Source organism: Cebus imitator, unplaced genomic scaffold, assembly GCF_001604975.1.
Source record: "Cebus imitator isolate Cc_AM_T3 unplaced genomic scaffold, Cebus_imitator-1.0 Scaffold852, whole genome shotgun sequence".
Taxonomy (NCBI): domain Eukaryota; kingdom Metazoa; phylum Chordata; class Mammalia; order Primates; family Cebidae; genus Cebus; species Cebus imitator.
In genome coordinates, this window is record NW_016108167.1 from 133,920 (window position 1) to 144,980 (window position 11,061).

Here is an 11,061-nt window from a genome sequence, read left to right on the forward strand (position 1 = left end):
CTACCTAATATTTTTTTAATAAATTCATTTACTGCTTAAATTAACTACGGGTTGTTTCTGTTGCTTGTGACCAAAAAAAATTAATGTGCCTATTATTTTTTAAAATCATCCACTTGGAGATTATATATAGACACAAACACATATGTTTTTAAGGGAAAAAACTCTCCTTCCCTTTGTTTATCCTTCATTTTCCCAGTTTTCTTCTCTAGAGGTAGTCATACTGATTTGTTTCTTATGTACACAAGCACATCTATGTATTTAAGAAAATTTACTTAAAAATCACGCAAATAGAATCACTCCATATACACTTTTCCATACTTTTCCTGTAAATTTAACACTACACGTTAGAGATAATTCTGGAAGTATAAAGCTGCCTGATTCTTTTTATTCTTTTTTATTTTTAGAGACAGGGTCTTGCTCTGTCTCCCAGGCTGGAGTGCAGTGGTGTGATTATAGCTCATCGCAACTTCTAACTTCTGAGCTCAGGGGATCCTCCTGCCTCAGCCTCCCGAGTAGCTGGGACAACAGGTGTGTGCCACCGCTCTCTGCTAATTTTTTATTTTTTGTAGAGTCAGGCCTTGCCATATTGCCCAGGCTGGTCTCAAACTCCTGGCCTCAACTGATCCTCCCATCTCGACCTCCCAAAGTCCTGGGATTACAGGTGTGAGTGACTGTGCCTGGCCTGCCTTTTTATTGGCTTCTTAGTATCCCTCTGAATGAATACACTACAATTTATGTAGCCAGTATCTGACTATAAGCAGGGTTGGGTTGCTTATAGTTTTGGTGACTACAAATATTACTGCAATGAATATCGGTGTAAATATGTATTTAAAAAAATATATAATGCTTCATTCATGTCATCCTTGTGCAGAGGCCATGACAATCTTCTCTGTATCCTTCCAATTTTAGCATATGTGCAGCCAGAGCGAGCAAGCAAATATGTCTTCATGTTCAGTTCAAGCAGATTTACAGAAACATGTCTGATAATGAAGTTGCAGCGTCAAAAGGTAAATATAGGTTCCAAATTTTGACAGCACCAAAATGCACTGCAAATTTAATCACATTTTTTAATCCTACTAAAAATATTTTAGACTCCCATCTCACCAAATCTTTACCTCACCAGTGTATATTATCAGATTTTATAATTTTGCTATTCTGATAGGTGAAAACTGATTTTCTCATTGTTCTGATTTTCAATCTTTAATTTATGAGTGAGGTTGAACACTTTTCCCATATTAAAAGGCATTTGTATTTATTTACCTGTGTAGTGTATTCATGTCCTTTTCCTGTTTTTGTTTTTTTTTTAATACAGAGTCTCACTCTGACACCAGGCCAGAGGGCATTGGGCTATCTCAGCTCCCTGCAACCTTCACCTCCCTGGTTCAAGTGATTCTCCTGCTTCAGCCTCCTGAGTAGCTGGGACTATAGGCATGCACCACCAATCCCGGCTAACTTTTGTATTTTTAGTAGAGACGGGGTTTCAACATATTGGCCAGGCTGGTCTCAAACTCCTGACCTCAGGTGATCAGCCCGCCTCAGCCTCCCAAAGTGCTGGGATTACAGGCATGAGCCACCACGCCCAGGTGCCTGTTGCTTTCTACTGGATTTTCATCTGTGTTTAATTGCCTTGTAAAAACTTCATCTTTTTTTTTTTTTTTTTTAAATAGGCTTTTGCTTTGTCACCCAGACTCCTGGAGGTCTGGCATTCTCCTGCCTCAGCAACCTCCACCCCCAACTTTTTGTTTGAGATGGAGTCTCACTTTGTGTCCCAGGCTGGAGCACAATGGTGCAATCTCAGTTTACTGCAACCTCTACCTCCCAGGTTCCAGCAATTCTCCTACCTCAGTTCCTAAGTAGCTGGGATTGTAGGCATGTGCCACCATTCCTGGCAAATTGTTTTTTATTTTCAATAGAGACGGGGTTTCACCATGTTGGCCAGGCTGATCTTGAACTCCTGACCTCCAGTGATCCGCCCGCCTGGGCCTCCCAAAGTGCTAGGATTACAGGCGTGAGCCACAGCACACGGCCATGCCTGAGCCTTTTAAAGTGTTAGGATTACAAGTGTGAGCCACCACACCTGGTCAAAATTCCATATTTTAAAGTAAAGTAGCCTTTTGTCATACTTGCTGCAAATATTTTTTCCCAATTTGTTTTTGGTCTTCTGACCTTTTTTTTATTTGATTTGAGTATAGGTTTTTGCTTTGCATAAATCTTTAATTTTCACAAAGCCAAATTTGTCTATATTTTTGCTTATGGCCCTGGATTTGTTTGGAATGGCTTTTGGCTGGGTAGCTTCTCATGGTTTCAATTTTGAAGCTGCTAATTTAGAAAAACAACACTTGAGACTTCTGGTTAAAGACAGCACATTAAACACATGCTCCACTCCCTCCTAGATGTCAACCAAAAGTTAATGTTTTGATCAAGTGATACATAGATTCACATGGATTTAAAACCAGAAAAATACAAAGAGGCACAACCTGAAAAGTTTCCCTCAACTATGTCTCCCATCAACTCAGTTCCCACTTTCTCCCTATCCAGAAATGAGGACTGTTACTCGTGTCTTATGCATGTTTGGCTCCAGAGTTTCTTTATGCGTAAGCAAGTAAGAATTCTGGTAAATATTTTTTAAGGATAAACCTACCAGGACAAAAAAATATAAAAAGGACAAGAGTGAGATAATTTTAAAAGCTAGAACGTAAGGCGAGGCACGATGGCTCATGCCTGTAATTCTAGCACTTTGGGAGGCTGAGGCAGGCAGATCATTTGAGGTTAGGAGTTCAAGACCAGCCTGGCCAACATGGTAAAAACCTACCTCTACTAAAAATACAAAAATTAGCCAGGCATGGTGGCAAGTGCCTGTAGTCCCAGCTACGTGGGAGGCTGAGGCAGGAGAATCACTTGAACTGGGGGAGGTTGCAGTGAGCCAAGATCATGCCACTGTACTCCAGCCTGGGTGACAGAGTGAGACTGCATCTCCAATAAAATAAATAAAACAAAAGCTAGAATATAGATGAATGAGTGGTAATTGAATCAAGAGACCTAAAAAAGCTGACTCCAAAACCTGCAGATGAGAAAGCTAAAGCAGCTCACTTTACATTTCAGAATCTCTCAAATGCTCAGCAATGGTAGCACCAGGTACTTTTGGAAGTAAGGGTGAAGCTGTGGCTAAAAACAGTAGGTTGAATTGAAAATCAGCTCAGGAAACAATGGAAGCCCCAGGCCCCCTCTCCCTCTTGCTGTTAGATGGATTGCCCCTTCCCCACGATGTCCAAGAATGGAGGATTTTCTGGTGGAAGAGCAAGACAGAGAATGGGCAAGGCACTATTGTGTGAAAGAACAGCATGCTGGGAAGAAACAGATTATCAGCAAATTGCCTTACGCTGTCTTCCCTTACTTAGGGAACCCTGACAGCCAGCTTGAATATTAGGAAAGCCTTTTCTGAAACCCTGACACGCTGGAGAGAAATGCCCTAAAGATAATTCAGAAACAACATCTCTGAAAGAAAAAAAAATATTATTAATAATATCTCCAGAGAAATAAGAGAAATAGTGCATATACGAAAGAAGAACAGAATGCTAGTTTTTAAAAGGAACATTTAGAGAACAAAAAAGTTAGAAATTTAAATATGATAGCAAAAATATATAAAAGCTTATAGATCTGGAAAGTAGAAAGTAAAGCAAAAAGAGATGGAAAATAAAAAATATGAGCAAAATTAGTGTACTGGGGAGATGATTCCAGGTAACATCCGTAGGAGAGCAAAGAAATGAGAAAAGGGTCGTACGGAAGTTAATATATCTAGCAAGTTACTGTGAACAAGTGGAACTTGACTCCATTGGGGAACTCTGGGAGGCCTGTGTAGAAAGCATGCTTCAGGGTTAAACCCCTCATGGTTGAGTGAGCTGGGATATTTATCTACTAACTCTCATCAGTCATTGGTTAAGGGTCTGTCCCAGGGAAAAGGGGGTTAATTCTCCAACACTTCCTGAGCCAACTTTCAGTAGCTAGACAAAGCTCTCAGGCAAAGAGACATATGTGCCAGCAATTTCGAAGGCCTGGATGTTAAAGTGCCAAGAGAATTTGGGCAGGGCATTGACGGCAAATGTTACATCTTCCCTGCACTCTCTCTTAGGCAACTACTGAAGAATGCGCTCCACCAAAACAGTGTTGCGAGTCAAGAAAGGGGAAGAGGTGGAATTCAGGAACCAGAGCACTCAACACAGAGGTGAAGAGAGTCCCCAGGATGTGGGCGGTGGGAAGTCCCAAGATGACAGATGTACAGCAGGCCTAGAGGTCAATCAGCCCAGAGAGGAGCACATCAGTAGGCTCTGGAAGAGCTCTCTTCCGGATGAAATTGATGAAATAACAAGTTCGTCTGGACATATTGAGAGGAGACTTACTAGAGAAGAGTATGGATTAAATTAGTGACATATGCATAGGAAAACTAGGCAAATGAAAAATGAGACAATTATTTACTCCAGAGAAAGCAAAACATTTTTGAAGAAAGTGATCATAATTTATTACACAACACTCCTCCTCCCTTTTCCATACAGCAAAGGAAAAAAGATTACTGAGTTTGTGTGAGGTGTGAATAACATTTATTTGACAGTAATATAAACACTGAGTGTCAGTTTAATAATGACATAGAAATATAAGCCTAGGAAATACATGTGCACGTTATGGGAAGAGGTGAAAGCTGAACCCCATCTTGGACAGCAGAAAGTCAATAGAGAAAATTAATAAGTAGCTATTTAGGTATACAATGATTACCATCGCCCCTCCTCCCCCCAAAAAAATTTAATTAAAGCATTGAAAGTAATTTCTTCTTAGGAGTGGGAAATGAAGGGGTGGAGTAGGGGAATGCTATTTCTTGTAATTAGTAATTTAGAACTATTTGATTCTTTGAACTATGTGCATATTTAACCTTGATGTTTAAGAGAACTAAATAAAACTTAGTGATCTTTTTTCCTTTGCTGTATGAAAAAGGGAGGAGGTGAGGTGGAAAATGTGCATCATTCCTAGCTGATAAGGAAACTGGGCAGGCAAAATGAAACTTTCTTTTTCCATGAGTCCATCAACCCAGCAGGGTCAGTGTCTTCTCAGTCTTCCTGAGGCATAAGAAAAGCTATGAGCAACTGGGAAATCAAAACTTAAATATCTTTAAAAGAGCCATTGACGTCAAACTGACCTGAAATCTGGGGCTCCCCTAAGAGGGTTTTGGCCCAAATAAATGGTCCAAGTAAAGTACAAAGAAAGGATTCTATCAAATGCAAAAATGAAACCCGGATTATATTAAGGAAGCTAGTTACAACATTTGAGTTAAGTAGAATACATTCATAATAGTGTCTAATCCGAAGTTCTTGAGATTTTCTTCAAATGCTAGTTGTTTTAAAATACGGAAATTAAAAATACTACTATTTCGATTTATAGTTGGAATTTTAAAAACCATGGAGATAGTTTATATAGTCTTTTAATTAACCATATCTATGATTAAAATTGCACATAGTTTAGGTCCCTGGTCCGATCATGATACCGGAGTCTGTCACTTTCTAATTGCAGGCAAAATACCTGCGGGAATGAGGCCTCCTGCAGGCAGAAGAAGGTCTCCTTTCTCTTCCTGCCTTCGATCTTTACCTACTAGATCCTTCTCCTCAGCCTAGAAAAATGCTCAGAAAGTTCCAATCCAAAATGAAAATAAAGAAGAAATTCTCACTTTAGCTATCACCCAAACTTTCTCTTTTCCTTCATCATAATACTTCTAAAAATATATATGCTAACTTCCTTCTCTCCCTTTACTTCCTCACCACATACTACTTCTTAACCCCTTGTAATCTAGCTTTCACTTTGACCATTGCACTGAACCTGATGTCTCAGAGGTCTCAAAGGACTTCTGACTTGCTAAATCTCTTGGTCCTGCTCAGTCCTCATCCTCCTCCTCTTCTCTGTTTTTGACCTTTAAAATGTCTCACTGACAGTGTTTCTCTCTGTCGCTCTGTTTCTCCCTCTTCTCTCTGTCTCTCTCACCCACTCCCCCTCTATCCCCCTTATTCTGTGTTATTTCTCTCTTTTAGTTTTCCTTCCTCCCTTATTATTCCTCCTTTGGCTCTTCTGTCCCCCTCATTCTCTTAAGAATAGGCATCCAGTGAGATCCCATGACTCCCTGCAAGATATGGGATCTGCTGATGTCCCCAACCTCATGTGCACCCTGTTCCCCCTTGCTGACTCCATTCCAGTTACATTGATGTTTCAGTTCCTCTAATGGGCCAATGAGCTCTTTATTACCTTAGGACCTGCTCGCTCTACCTGGGACACTCTCCCCCAGCTCTCCCCAGGCCTACAGCACTTCATCTGGCTATTTTCAAATCTCAGCTTTATATTTTCAGGTCTCAGCTTTATATGGCTTCCTCAGAGTGGCTCTCCCTAAGTGCTTCCCCTCCGCTCCTGCACATCAGATCAGATTTCTAGAAATCAGAAGTGCTGATTTCTACAGTATAGAAAATATTCTGTGTGATATATAACAGTGTAGAAAATACTCTATGTGATATATATCAGTGAATACATGTTCACACATGTGTCCAAACCAATGGAATGTGTGACAGGAACAGTAAACCCTAATTTACGCTATGGACTTGGATGATGACGATGTGTTGATGTAGGTTCATCAATTGTATCAAACGTGCCACTCTGTGTGGGGATGCTTATCATGGAGAGGACTTGTGCTTATGGGGGATGGGGAGTATATGAGAAACTTCTATTCTTTCTGCTCAATTTTGCTGTGAACCTAAAACTGCCCTAAGTTTTGCTCTTGTTACCCAGGCTGGAGTGCAATAGTGTGATCTCCGCTCACCGCAACCTCTGCCTCCTGGGTTCAGGCAATTCTCCTGCCTCAGCCTCTGAGTAGCTGGGACTACAGGCGTGTGCCACCATGCCCAGCTAATTTTTGTATTTTTAGTAGAGACGGCATTTCACCATGTTGACTGGGATGGTCTCAATCTCTTGACCTCGTGATCCACCCGCCTCGGCCTCCCAAAGTGCTGGGATTACAGGCGTGAGCCACCACGCCCGGCCAAAAAAATATTTTAAAAATGAGTGTCAGAGGTAGGATTTGAAAACATTTGTTTGACTCTATGTAGGGCTTAATTATAATATTATGCTGCTTCCTCATTGACAAATCTAATCCAGTCACCTTCCAAAACTTCTCTCACACTTCCTTCCTGCTGTCTGTGTCTATGGTTTCTCTTGAGTTCTCCCTCCAGAATCCATTCCAAGCCGGATAATGGTATGTGGGTGGGAAACTGTGGCCATGGAGGAGCCTGGGCGGACCTGGCAACTTTTCTTTTCTGACATGTGTTTCTGAGGAGCCCTCAGGAAGCCTGAGAAGCAGGAAAACCACGGTGATGGTCAGTGCCCTGACAGCTCCCCGACCCTGTCTCCATGCTCGGGGCTGTGGGTGCTTCCCACTGTGCCGCTCTGCTGAGGCCTTCTCTCCCCACCCACATGTGCGTGTGCTAGTCCTTTCCTCTGACAAAAATGTTCACATAGAATGGTAAGTAGAAAACAAACAAAAAAAGCAATACTGTACAAATAGTTGTCATGGGTTGATTTGTGTCCTCCCAAAATTGATACATTGAAGTCCTGAGCCTCATTACCTCACAAGGCGACCTTATTTAGAAATAAGGTTGTTGTAGATACAATCAATCAAGTTAAGATGAGGTCCTCGTGAAGTAGAATGGACCCTTATTCCAAATGACTAGTATCCCGATAAAAAGAATGCCACGTGGAGAGACAGACACACACCCAGGATATTGCCACGCGAGAGGAAGGCAGGGATTGGGGTGATGTGGCAGAGGCTGAGAAGCACCAAAGACTTCCAGCAAAACACCAGAAGACAGGAGAGAGGCCTGGGACATATTCTGCCTCACAGTCCTCACAAGGAACCAATTTAACAACACCTTGATCTCAGACTTCCAGCTGCCAGAACTGCGAGACGGGGAATTGGTGTTGTTTAAGCCACTCCATGGTGGTACCTTATTATGGAAGTACTAGCAAACGCATAGACATAAGAGAATCCTAATCTTGTAAAGCAAAATAAACTCATGTATTAGGAGTTATCATCTTCCACACACGTACACATATACATAGATGAACACATAGCTACGATTAGAGGCAATGTATTTTAAAAGTAATCAATATTTCTGTGGGAATAATGGATGCAGAGGAATTTTGCTTTGTACGTTTCTCTGCACCTTTGGGTATTTTCTCAGTTCTCTTGTCTCTCTACAATATTACTCATTATTACATATCAGTGGTCCTCAACCTTTTTGGTACCAGAGGCCTGTTTTGTGGAAGACGGTTTTTCCACAGATGGGGCAGCAGTGGGGATGGTTTTGGGATGAAACTGTTCCATTGCAGATCATCAGGCATTAGATTCTCATAATGGGCATGCAACCTAGATCCCTCCCACGCACAGTTCACAATAGGGTTTGCACTCCTCTGAGAATCTAACACTTCTGCTGATCTGACCAGGAGGTGGAGTTCAGGGGGTGTGCAGCCTTGTTCTTAACAGGCCATGGACTGGTACCTGTCCATCGCCCGGGGGTTGGGGACCTCTGACACAGACAGATCCCCAGACCTCAGTTTCCTCATCTGTAATTTGAGAATAGCAGTGCCAATCTTCCAGCACTGTTAGGATTAAAGTACCTGACACAAATAATAGGTCAGTAGGTCTTCCTAAAATAGGGAGAGCAGCTCCAGAGAAGTAAGGCTGGACAGACCTCTGTACCTCCATTCATCATCAGCCTTCGCTGTTGCTGCTGAGCAGCCATGCAGACGCTGCTCAGCACCGGCCTCTGTGTGTGGTAAGGGTGGATGTGCAGAGATGAGATGGCACAGGAGAGTTGGCTGGCGTCTTGGGTTTGGGAAGGTCAGCAAAGAAAGGCAAGGAGGGCAAAAGTTTGATTGAAGGAACGTCGGCTAGGTAAGGACAACTTAACCCATTTGGGGTAACATTTCTTAGTTTGGGGTGGGCTAACATGGGGCAACTGAAAGGAAAAAGAGACCAAGAGGGTAGAAAACAGCCGGGAAGCCCAGCAACCCCCCCCCCCCGCCCCACAGGAGGAATGCCTTGCCTCCGCTTTTCTCTGAAACCCCTCTGGAAATGGGAGTGAACAATGTAACTTACTTAAGGTTTTCCACAGCCCAGGCGAAGACGTTCTTTTCCCAGGGGGAGTGTTTCCCAAACATCCCTCCCTCTGGCCATATCTGTGATAAGTTGTTCTTTTCTGAGGACTGTTTAGGTAGCCTTGACGCTGACTTACTCCGTAGGGAAGGTTAATTGTCTCAAATCCTGAATTTAGCCATTTGTGACTTCATATTAATCTTTGGTCTTACTCACTTATGTCTTCTTCATCTTAATGCCAAATCCCAGCAACTCAGAGATGAATTGGGTGCCACAAACGATATTCAGAACCGATTGCTTTATAGGAGGTCATCGAAGAAGCCCTTTGCCCATTTACTTTGTTGAAATCTGTATCTTCTTTCATTCCTAATTTTTTATCTGTAAGATTATGTAGCAACATGGGAAACATTTATAATATTAAATAGTAAAAGAAGGGGACACAAGAATTGCATGTAAATTATAATTCTATGTAAAAAAAGACTGAGCAAATAGACAAAAAGACACACACACATGCAAGGAAAATAAAACTGGAAGAAAACAAAAAAAAATTAATAATGGCTATGGCAGAGTGCTGGGTTTGTGGATTTTTTAATTCTTCTCTAGTTATCTAAAAATAGTAAGGTAATGAAAAAATACTTTTATTATTAAGAAACAAACTTAGTAAGATAAAGCAAGGGGCAGAATGAGTAACAAAGTTTGGTAAAATAAATAAAACAGGAAAGCTTGTAGATAAGGTTTTATGAAAGTAAATTTATGTAGCTCCCAGCTTAGTGTGTGTGAGCTGATGGAGAAGCGTGGCCGCGAAGCTCTCATGGAAAGCTTTTAACCATTTGTCATTCTTGCAGTCCACTCCAAGCGTGACTAAAGGGAAGAACAACACGAGGAAGACCTCCAAACCTGTTGAGGATTTGAGAAGAGGGGCTAGAAGTCCAGGCATGTGGGAGGTTTGGGGGCTGTAGAGAGATAATGTAGAAGTTACTAACTTAGGGGTTTTCTGGGAAGTGCTTCAAGCATGACATTGGGAGGCTGTGATACTGTTTATTTTTAGAAGTCCTGTTGAGAGGAGTATCTTTCACCTCTCACTAAATTAGCTACGCTCCTTGGAACCATGGACATCTTTCTGCTGCAGCAGCAATAGGATCAAAGCACGTGTTTAGAAAGAGAAGTGAAAAACACCAGATGTGAGCAAAACCACAAGGGGAATTTCAGACAGGCAGCATGCACCAGATGACCCAATTTGGAATGCGGCCCAGGCCCCAGGACAGGCAGACCCTGCAAGGACCAGGCTGGACAGTCAGAGGTTATTGATCCCGATTTAAGCCAAATGTTGCTAAAACTTGATATGTGACCTTGCCTAAGCCATTGACCTCCTCTAAACCACTTTCATCATCTGTAAAATGCAAGGACTACGAATTTCCTCTCAGGAATAGCTAATGGAAACCATGCTCAAAAACTAGAGATAAGAATGAAGCATATTCTTGCCATCTTGAAGAATGGTGGTAAGTTATATTTGAGTATATAAATACCACAACATATACACACTTACAGTGTATATATACACATGCTTTATGAGAAGAATGTATATAAAAAACGTAGGATTGGCAGGGCATGGTGGCTCAGGCCTGTAATCCCAGCACTTTGGGAAGCCAAGGCAGGCGGATCTCTTGCCAGGAGTTCCAGACGAGCCTGGCCAACATGGCGAAACCTTGTCTGTACTGGAAATACAAAAATTATTGGGGCATAGTGGTGCCCGCCTGTAATTCCAGTTACTTGGGAATCTGAGGCATGAGAATCACTTGAACCCAGGAGGTGGAGGTTGCAGTGAGCCGAGATTGCACCACTGCACTCTCACCTGGGTGACAGAGCAAGACTCCATCTCAAAAAAA

General features: G+C 42.0%; 1 pseudogene; it reads right to left on the reverse strand.

Annotated features, from left to right (window-relative positions):
• Nucleotides 1–832: 832 nt before the first annotated feature.
• On the reverse strand, nt 833–933 carry LOC119469810 (annotated as a pseudogene).
• Nucleotides 934–11,061: the final 10,128 nt, after the last annotated feature.